A 12,156-nucleotide genomic window follows, 5' to 3' on the forward strand; every position below is an offset into this window, starting at 1 on the left:
AGAGACCGCTCTCCATATACACCAAGACTGCACTCCGTATACAGCGAGACTGTGCCCCGAGAGACCGCTCTCCATATACACCAAGACCGCACTCCGTATACAGCGAGACTGTGCCCCGAGAGACCGCTCTCCATATACACCAAGACTGCACTCCGTATACAGCGAGACTGTGCCCCGAGAGACCGCTCTCCATATACACCAAGACCGCACTCCGTATACAGCGAGACTGTGCCCCGAGAGACCGCTCTCCATATACACCAATACTGCACTCCGTATACAGCGAGACTGTGCCCCGAGAGACCGCTCTCCATATACACCAAGTCCGCACTCCGTATACAGCGAGACTGTGCCCCGAGAGACCGCTCTCCATATACACCAAGACCGCACTCCGTATACAGCGAGACTGTGCCCGAGAGACCGCTCTCCATATACACCAAGACCGCACTCCGTATACAGCGAGACTGTGCCCCGAGAGACCGCTCTCCATATACACAAAGTCCGCACTCCGTATACAGCGAGACTGTGCCCCGAGAGACCGCTCTCCATATACACCAAGTCCGCACTCCGTATACAGCGAGACTGTGCCCCGAGAGACCGCTCTCCATATACACCAAGACCGCACTCCGTATACAGCGAGACTGTGCCCCGAGAGTCCGCTCTCCATATACACCAAGTCCGCATTCCGTATACAGCGAGACTGTGCCCCCAGAGTCCGCTCTCCATAAACACCAAGTCCGCACTCCGTATACAGCGAGACTGTGCCCCGAGAGACCGCTCTCCATATACACCAAGACCGCACTCCGTATAGCGAGACTGTGCCCCCAGAGTCCGCTCTCCATATACACCAAGACCGCACTCCGTATACAGCGAGACTGTGCCCCAAGAGACCGCTCTCCATATACACCGAGACTGTGCCCCGAGAGACCGCAGTCCATATACACCAAGTCCGCACTCCGTATACAGCGAGACTGCACTCCGTATACAGCGAGACTGTGCCCCGAGAGACCGCTCTCCATATACACCAAGACCGCACTCCGTATACAGCGAGACTGCACTCCGTATACACCGAGACTGTGCCCTGAGAGACCGCTCTCCATATACACCAAGTCCGCACTCCGTATACAGCGAGACTGTGCCCCGAGAGACCGCTCTCCATATACACCGAGACTGTGCCCCCAGAGACCGCTCTCCATATACACCAAGACCGCACTCCGTATACAGCGAGACTGCACTCCGTATACACCGAGACTGTGCCCTGAGAGACCGCTCTCCATATACACCAAGACGGCACTCCGTATACAGCGAGACTGTGCCCCGAGAGACCGCTCTCCATATACACCAAGACGGCACTCCGTATACAGCGAGACTGTGCCCCAAGAGACCGCTCTCCATATACACCAAGTCCACACTCCATAAACAACAAGTCCGCACTCCGTATACAGCGAGACTGTGCCCCGAGAGACCGCTCTCCATATACACCAAGTCCGCACTCCGTATACAGCGAGACTGTGCCCCGAGAGACCGCTCTCCATATACACCGAGACTGTGCCCCCAGAGACCGCTCTCCATATACACCAAGACCGCACTCCGTATACAGCGAGACTGCACTCCGTATACACCGAGACTGTGCCCTGAGAGACCGCTCTCCATATACACCAAGACGGCACTCCGTATACAGCGAGACTGTGCCCCAAGAGACCGCTCTCCATATACACCAAGTCCACACTCCATAAACAACAAGTCCGCACTCCGTATACAGCGAGACTGTGCCCCGAGAGACCGCTCTCGATATACACCAAGACTGCACTCCGTATACACCGAGACTGTGCCCTGAGAGACCGCTCTCCATATACACCAAGACTGCACTCCGTATACAGCGAGACTGTGCCCCGAGAGACCGCTCTCCATATACACCAAGACGGCACTCCGTATACAGCGAGACTGTGCCCCAAGAGACCGCTCTCCATATACACCAAGTCCACACTCCATAAACAACAAGTCCGCACTCCGTATACAGCGAGACTGTGCCCCGAGAGACCGCTCTCGATATACACCAAGACTGCACTCCGCATACAGCGAGACTGTGCCCCGAGAGACCGCTCTCCATATACACCAAGACCGCACTCCGTATACAGCGAGACTGTGCCCCGAGAGACCGCTCTGCATATACACCAAGTCCGCACTCCGTATACAGCGAGACTGTGCCCCGAGAGACCGCTCTCCATATACACCGAGACTGTGCCCCCAGAGACCGCTCTCCATATACACCAAGACCGCACTCCGTATACAGCGAGACTGTGCCCCGAGAGACCGCTCTCCATATACACCAAGACCACACTCCGTATACAGCGAGACTGTGCCCCGAGAGACCGCTCTCGATATACACCAAGACCGCACTCCGTATACAGCGAGACTGTGCCCCGAGAGACCGCTCTCGATATACACCAAGTCCGCACTCCGTATACAGCGAGACTGTGCCCTGAGAGACCGCTCTCCGTATACACCAAGACTGCACTCCGTATACAGCGAGACTGTGCCCCGAGAGACCGCTCTCCATATACACCAAGACCGCACTCCATAAACAACAAGTCCGCACTCCGTATACAGCGAGACTGTGCCCCGAGAGACCGCTCTCCATATACACCAAGACCGCACTCCGTATACAGCGAGACGGTGCCCCGAGAGACCGCTCTCGATATACACCAAGACTGCACTCCGTATACAGCGAGACTGTGCCCTGAGAGACCGCTCTCCATATACACCAAGACCGCACTCCGTATACAGCGAGACTGTGCCCCGAGAGACCGCTCTCCATATACACCAAGACTGCATTCCGTATACAGCGAGACTGTGCCCCGAGAGACCGCTCTCCATATACACCAAGACCGCACTCCGTATACAGCGAGACTGTGCCCCGAGAGACCGCTCTCCATATACACCAAGACTGCACTCCGTATACAGCGAGACTGTGCCCCGAGAGACCGCTCTCCATATACACCAAGACCGCACTCCGTATACAGCGAGACTGTGCCCCGAGAGACCGCTCTCCATATACACCAAGTCCGCACTCCGTATACAGCGAGACTGTGCCCCGAGAGACCGCTCTCCATATACACCAAGACTGCACTCCGTATACAGCGAGACTGTGCCCCGAGAGACCGCTCTCCATATACACCAAGTCCGCACTCCGTATACAGCGAGACTGTGCCCCGAGAGACCGCTCTCCATATACACCAAGATCGCACTCCATATACAGCGAGACTGTGCCCCGAGAGACCGCTCTCCATATACACAAAGTCCGCACTCCGTATACAGCGAGACTGTGCCCCGAGAGACCGCTCTCCATATACACCAAGTCCGCACTCCGTATACAGCGAGACTGTGCCCCGAGAGTCCGCTCTCCAAATACACCAAGACCGCACTCCGTATACAGCGAGACTGTGCCCCAAGAGACCGCTCTCCATATACACCGAGACTGTGCCCCGAGAGACCGCAGTCCATATACACCAAGTCCGCACTCCATATACAACAAGACTGCACTCCGTATACAGCGAGACTGTGCCCTGAGAGTCCGCTCTCCAAATACACCAAGACCGCACTCCGTATACAGCGAGACTGTGCCCCAAGAGACCGCTCTCCATATACACCGAGACTGTGCCCCGAGAGACCGCAGTCCATATACACCAAGTCCGCACTCCATATACAACAAGACTGCACTCCGTATACAGCGAGACTGTGCCCCCAGAGACCGCTCTCCATATACACCAAGTCCGCACTCCGTATACAGCGAGACTGTGCCCCGAGAGACCGCTCTCCATATACACCGAGACTGTGCCCCCAGAGACCGCTCTCCATATACACCAAGACGGCACTCCGTATACAGCGAGACTGTGCCCCGAGAGACCGCAGTCCATATACACCAAGACGGCACTCCGTATACAGCGAGACTGTGCCCCGAGAGACCGCTCTCCATATACACCAAGACGGCACTCCGTATACAGCGAGACTGTGCCCCGAGAGACCGCAGCCAATATACACCAAGACGGCACTCCGTATACAGCGAGACTGTGCCCCGAGAGACCGCTCTCCATATACACCAAGACCGCACTCCGTATACAGCGAGACTGTGTCCCGAGAGACCGCTCTCCATATACACCAAGACCACACTCTGTATACAGCGAGACTGTGCCCCAAGAGACCGCTCTCCATATACACCAAGACCACACTCTGTATACAGCGAGACTGTGCCCCGAGAGACCGCTCTCCATATACACCAAGACCGCACTCCGTATACAGCGAGACTGTGCCCCGAGAGACCGCTCTCCATATACACCAAGACCGCACTCCGTATACAGCGAGACTGTGCCCCGAGAGACCGCTCTCCATATACACCAAGACCGCACTCCGTATACAGCGAGACTGTGCCCCCAGAGACCGCTCTCCATATACACCAAGTCCGCACTCCGTATACAGCGAGACTGTGCCCCAAGAAACCGCTCTCCATATACAACAAGTCTGTACTCCGTATACAGCGAGACTGTGCCCCGAGAGACTGCTCTCCATATACACCAAGTCCGCACTCCGTATACAGCGAGACTGTGCCCCCAGAGACCGCTCTCCATATACAACAAGTCCGCACTCCGTATACAGCGAGACTGTGCCCCGAGAGACCGCTCTCCATATACACCAAGACTGCACTCCGTATACAGCGAGACTGTGCCCCGAGAGACCGCTCTCCATATACACCAAGACCGCACTCCGTATACAGCGAGACTGTGCCCCCAGAAACCGCTCTCCATATACAACAAGTCCGTACTCCGTATACAGCGAGACTGTGCCCCGAGAGACCGCTCTCCATATACACCAAGACTGCACTCCGTATACAGCGAGACTGTGCCCCGAGAGACCGCTCTCCATATACACCAAGTCCGCACTCCGTATACAGCGAGACTGTGCCCCCAGAGACCGCTCTCCATATACAACAAGTCCGCACTCCGTATACAGCGAGACTGTGCCCCGAGAGACCGCTCTCCATATACACCAAGACTGCACTCCGTATACAGCGAGACTGTGCCCCGAGAGACCGCTCTCCATATACACCAAGTCCGCACTCCGTATACAGCGAGACTGTGCCCCCAGAGACCGCTCTCCATATACAACAAGTCCGCACTCCGTATACAGCGAGACTGTGCCCCGAGAGACCGCTCTCCATATACACCAAGACTGCACTCCGTATACAGCGAGACTGTGCCCCCAGAGACCGCTCTCCATATACAACAAGTCCGCACTCCGTATACAGCGAGACTGTGCCCCGAGAGACCGCTCTCCATATACAACAAGTCTGTACTCCGTATACAGCGAGACTGTGCCCCGAGAGACTGCTCTCCATATACACCAAGTCCGCACTCCATATACAGCGAGACTGTGCCCCCAGAGACCGCTCTCCATATACAACAAGTCCGCACTCCGTATACAGCGAGACTGTGCCCCGAGAGACCGCTCTCCATATACACCAAGACTGCACTCCGTATACAGCGAGACTGTGCCCCGAGAGACCGCTCTCCATATACACCAAGTCCGCACTCCGTATACAGCGAGACTGTGCCCCCAGAAACCGCTCTCCATATACAACAAGTCCGTACTCCGTATACAGCGAGACTGTGCCCCGAGAGACTGCTCTCCATATACACCAAGACCGCACTCCGTATACAGCGAGACTTTGCCCCGAGAGACCGCTCTCCATATACACCAAGTCCGCACTCCGTATACAGCGAGACTGTGCCCCCAGAGACCGCTCTCCATATACAACAAGTCCGCACTCCGTATACAGCGAGACTGTGCCCCGAGAGACCGCTCTCCATATACACCAAGACCGCACTCCGTATACAGCGAGACTGTGCCCCGAGAGACCGCTCTCCATATACACCAAGACCGCACTCCGTATACAGCGAGACTGTGCCCCGAGAGACTGTTCTCCATATACACCAAGACTGCACTCCGTATACAGCGAGACTGTGCCCCGAGAGACCGCTCTCCATATACACCAAGATCGCACTCCGTATACAGCGAGACTGTGCCCCGAGAGACCGCTCTCCATATACACCAAGTCCGCACTCCGTATACAGCGAGACTGTGCCCCGAGAGACCGCTCTCCATATACACCAAGATCGCACTCCGTATACAGCGAGACTGTGCCCCGAGAGACCGCTCTCCATATACACCAAGTCCGCACTCCGTATACAGCGAGACTGTGCCCCGAGAGACCGCTCTCCATATACACCAAGTCCGCACTCCGTATACAGCGAGACTGTGCCCCGAGAGACCGCTCTCCATATACACCAAGACCGCACTCCGTATACAGAGAGACTGTGCCCCGAGAGACTGCTCTCCATATACACCAAGTCCGCACTCCGTATACAGCGAGACTGTACCCCGAGAGACCGCTCTCCATATACACCAAGTCCGCACTCCGTATACAGCGAGACTGTGCCCCGAGAGTCCTCTCTCCATATACACCAAGTCCGCACTTTGCATATAGCGAGACTGTGCCCCGAGAGACCGCTCTCCATATACACCAAGACTGCACTCCGTATACAGAGAGACTGTGCCCCGAGAGACCGCTCTCCATATACACCAAGTCCGCACTCCGTATACAGCGAGACTGTGCCCCGAGAGACCGCTCTCCATATACACCAAGTCCGCACTCCGTATACAGCGAGACTGTGCCCCGAGAGACCGCTCTCCATATACACCAAGACCGCACTCCGTATACAGAGAGACTGTGCCCCGAGAGACTGCTCTCCATATACACCAAGTCCGCACTCCGTATACAGCGAGACTGTGCCCCGAGAGACCGCTCTCCATATACACCAAGTCCGCACTCCGTATACAGCGAGACTGTGCCCCGAGAGTCCTCTCTCCATATACACCAAGTCCGCACTTTGCATATAGCGAGACTGTGCCCCGAGAGACCGCTCTCCATATACACCAAGACCGCACTCCGTATACAGAGAGACTGTGCCCCGAGAGACCGCTCTCCATATACACCAAGTCCGCACTCCGTATACAGCGAGACTGTGCCCCGAGAGACCGCTCTCCATATACACCAAGTCCGCACTCCGTATACAGCGAGACTGTGCCCCGAGAGTCCTCTCTCCATATACACCAAGTCCGCACTCCGTATACAGCGAGACTGTGCCCCGAGAGACCGCTCTCCATATACACCAAGTCCGCACTCCGTATACAGCGAGACTGTGCCCCGAGAGACCGCTCTCCATATACACCAAGACTGCACTCCGTATACAGCGAGACTGTGCCCCGAGAGACCGCTCTCCATATACACCAAGACTGCACTCCGTATACAGCGAGCCTGTGACCCGAGAGACCGCTCTCCATATACACCAAGTCCGCACTCCGTATACAGCGAGACTATGCCCCGAGAGACCGCTCTCCATATACACCAAGACTGCACTCCGTATACAGCGAGACTGTGCCCCGAGAGACCGCTCTCCATATACACCAAGACTGCACTCCGTATACAGCGAGACTATGCCCCGAGAGACCGCTCTCCATATACACCAAGACTGCACTCCGTATACAGCGAGACTGTGCCCCGAGAGACCGCTCTCCATGTACACCAAGACCGCACTCCGTATACAGCGAGACTGTGCCCCGAGAGACCGCTCTCCATATACACCAAGACCGCACTCCGTATACAGCGAGACTGTGCCCCGAGAGACCGCTCTCCATATACACCAAGACCGCACTCCGTATACAGCGAGACTGTGCCCCGAGAGACCGCTCTCCATATACACCAAGACCGCACTCCGTATACAGCGAGACTGTGCCCCGAGAGACCGCTCTCCATATACACCAAGACCGCACTCCGTATACAGCGAGACTGTGCCCCGAGAGACCGCTCTCCATATACACCAAGTCCGCACTCCGTATACAGCGAGACTGTGCCCCGAGAGTCCGCTCTCCATATACACCAAGACTGCACTCCGTATACAGCGAGACTATGCCCCGAGAGACCGCTCTCCATATACACCAAGACCGCACTCCGTTTACAGCGAGACTGTGCCCCGAGAGACTGCTCTCCATATACACCAAGACTGCACTCCGTATACAGCGAGACTATGCCCCGAGAGACCGCTCTCCATATACACCAAGACTGCACTCCGTATACAGCGAGACTGTGCCCCGAGAGACCGCTCTCCATATACACCAAGACCGCACTCCGTATACAGCGAGACTGTGCCCCGAGAGACCGCTCTCCATATACACCAAGACCGCACTCCGTATACAGCGAGACTGTGCCCCGAGAGACCGCTCTCCATATACACCAAGACTGCACTCCGTATACAGCGAGACTGTGCCCCGAGAGACCGCTCTCCATATACACGAAGACCGCACTCCGTATACAGCGAGATTGTGCCCCGAGAGACCCCTCTCCATATACACCAAGACTGCACTCCGTATACAGCGAGACTGTGCCCCGAGAGACCGCTCTCCATATACACCAAGACCGCACTCCGTATACAGCGAGACTGTGCCCCGAGAGACCGCTCTCCATATACACCAAGACTGCACTCCGTATACAGCGAGACTGTGCCCCGAGAGACCGCTCTCCATATACACCAAGTCCGCACTCCGTATACAGCGAGACTGTGCCCCGAGAGACCGCTCTCCATATACACCAAGACCGCACTCCGTATACAGCGAGACTGTGCCCCGAGAGACCGCTCTCCATATACACCAAGACCGCACTCCGTATACAGCGAGACTGTGCCCCGAGAGACCGCTCTCCATATACACCAAGACTGCACTCCGTATACAGCGAGACTGTGCCCCGAGAGACCGCTCTGCATATACACCAAGACTGCACTCCGTATACAGCGATACTGTGCCCCGAGAGACCCCTCTCCATATACACCAAGACTGCACTCCGTATACAGCGAGACTGTGCCCCGAGAGACCGCTCTCCATATACACCAAGACCGCACTCCGTATACAGCGAGACTGTGCCCCGAGAGACCGCTCTCCATATACACCAAGACTGCACTCCGTATACAGCGAGACTGTGCCCCGAGAGACCGCTCTCCATATACACCAAGTCCGCACTCCGTATACAGCGAGACTGTGCCCCGAGAGACCGCTCTCCATATACACCAAGACCGCACTCCGTATACAGCGAGACTGTGCCCCGAGAGACCGCTCTCCATATACACCAAGACCGCACTCCGTATACAGCGAGACTGTGCCCCGAGAGACCGCTCTCCATATACACCAAGACCGCACTCCGTATACAGCGAGACTGTGCCCCGAGAGACCGCTCTCCATATACACCAAGACCGCACTCCGTATAGCGAGACTGTGCCCCGAGAGACCGCTCTCCATATACACCAAGACCGCACTCCGTATACAGCGAGATTGTGCCCCGAGAGACCGCTCTCCATATACACCAAGACCGCACTCCGTATACAGCGAGTCTGTGCCCCGAGAGACCGCTCTCCATATACACCAAGACTGCACTCCGTATACAGCGAGACTGTGCCCCGAGAGACCGCTCTCCATATACACCAAGACCGCACTCCATATACAGCGAGACTGTGCCCCGAGAGACCGCTCTCCATATACACCAAGACCGCACTCCGTTTACAGCGAGACTGTGCCCCCAGAGACCGCTCTCCATATACACCAAGTCCGCACTCCGTATACAGCGAGACTGTGCCCCGAGAGACCGCTCTCCATATACACCAAGACCGCACTCCGTATACAGCGAGACTGTGCCCCGAGAGACCGCTCTCCATATACACCAAGACCGCACTCCGTATACAGCGAGACTGTGCCCCGAGAGACCGCTCTCCATATACACCAAGTCCGCACTCCGTATACAGCGAGACTGTGCCCCGAGAGACCGCTCTCCATATACACCAAGTCCGCACTCCGTATACAGCGAGACTGTGCCCCGAGAGACCGCTCTCCATATACACCAAGTCCGCACTCCGTATACAGCGAGACTGTGCCCCCAGAGACCGCTCTCCATATACACCAAGTCCGCACTCCGTATACAGCGAGACTGTGCCCCCAGAGACCGCTCTCCATATACACCAAGACTGCACTCCGTATACAGCGAGCCTGTGCCCCGAGAGACCGCTCTCCATATACACCAAGACCGCACTCTGTATATAGCGAGACTGTGCCCCGAGAGACCGCTCTCCATATACACCAAGTCCGCACTCCGTATATAGCGAGACTGTGCCCCGAGAGACCGCTCTCCATATACACCAAGACCGCACTCTGTATATAGCGAGACTGTGCCCCGAGAGACCGCTCTCCATATACACCAAGACCGCACTCTGTATATAGCGAGACTGTGCCCCGAGAGACCGCTCTCCATATACACCAAGTCCGCACTCCGTATACAGCGAGACTGTGCCCCGAGAGACCGCTCTCCATATACACCAAAACCGCACTCCGTATACAGCGAGACTGTGCCCCGAGAGACCGCTCTCCATATACACCAAGACTGCACTCCGTATACAGCGAGACTGTGCCCCGAGAGACCGCTCTGCATATACACCAAGACTGCACTCCGTATACAGCGATACTGTGCCCCGAGAGACCCCTCTCCATATACACCAAGACTGCACTCCGTATACAGCGAGACTGTGCCCCGAGAGACCGCTCTCCATATACACCAAGACCGCACTCCGTATACAGCGAGACTGTGCCCCGAGAGACCGCTCTCCATATACACCAAGACTGCACTCCGTATACAGCGAGACTGTGCCCCGAGAGACCGCTCTCCATATACACCAAGTCCGCACTCCGTATACAGCGAGACTGTGCCCCGAGAGACCGCTCTCCATATACACCAAGACCGCACTCCGTATACAGCGAGACTGTGCCCCGAGAGACCGCTCTCCATATACACCAAGACCGCACTCCGTATATAGCGAGACTGTGCCCCGAGAGACCGCTCTCCATATACACCAAGACCGCACTCTGTATATAGCGAGACTGTGCCCCGAGAGACCGCTCTCCATATACACCAAGACCGCACTCTGTATATAGCGAGACTGTGCCCCGAGAGACCGCTCTCCATATACACCAAGTCCGCACTCCGTATACAGCGAGACTGTGCCCCGAGAGACCGCTCTCCATATACACCAAAACCGCACTCCGTATACAGCGAGACTGTGCCCCGAGAGACCGCTCTCCATATACACCAAGACTGCACTCCGTATACAGCGAGACTGTGCCCCGAGAGACCGCTCTGCATATACACCAAGACTGCACTCCGTATACAGCGATACTGTGCCCCGAGAGACCCCTCTCCATATACACCAAGACTGCACTCCGTATACAGCGAGACTGTGCCCCGAGAGACCGCTCTCCATATACACCAAGACCGCACTCCGTATACAGCGAGACTGTGCCCCGAGAGACCGCTCTCCATATACACCAAGACTGCACTCCGTATACAGCGAGACTGTGCCCCGAGAGACCGCTCTCCATATACACCAAGTCCGCACTCCGTATACAGCGAGACTGTGCCCCGAGAGACCGCTCTCCATATACACCAAGACCGCACTCCGTATACAGCGAGACTGTGCCCCGAGAGACCGCTCTCCATATACACCAAGACCGCACTCCGTATACAGCGAGACTGTGCCCCGAGAGACCGCTCTCCATAAACACCAAGACCGCACTCCGTATACAGCGAGACTGTTCCCCGAGAGACCGCTCTCCATATACACCAAGACCGCACTCCGTATAGCGAGACTGTGCCCCGAGAGACCGCTCTCCATATACACCAAGACCGCACTCCGTATACAGCGAGATTGTGCCCCGAGAGACCGCTCTCCATATACACCAAGACCGCACTCCGTATACAGCGAGTCTGTGCCCCGAGAGACCGCTCTCCATATACACCAAGACTGCACTCCGTATACAGCGAGACTGTGCCCCGAGAGACCGCTCTCCATATACACCAAGACCGCACTCCATATACAGCGAGACTGTGCCCCGAGAGACCGCTCTCCATATACACCAAGACCGCACTCCGTTTACAGCGAGACTGTGCCCCCAGAGACCGCTCTCCATATACACCAAGTCCGCACTCCGTATACAGCGAGACTGTGCCCCGAG

This window comes from Dendrobates tinctorius, unplaced genomic scaffold, assembly GCF_039654945.1.
Source record: "Dendrobates tinctorius isolate UK_male_01 unplaced genomic scaffold, ASM3965494v1 ptg000130l, whole genome shotgun sequence".
In the NCBI taxonomy this organism is placed as follows: Eukaryota; Metazoa; Chordata; class Amphibia; order Anura; family Dendrobatidae; genus Dendrobates; species Dendrobates tinctorius.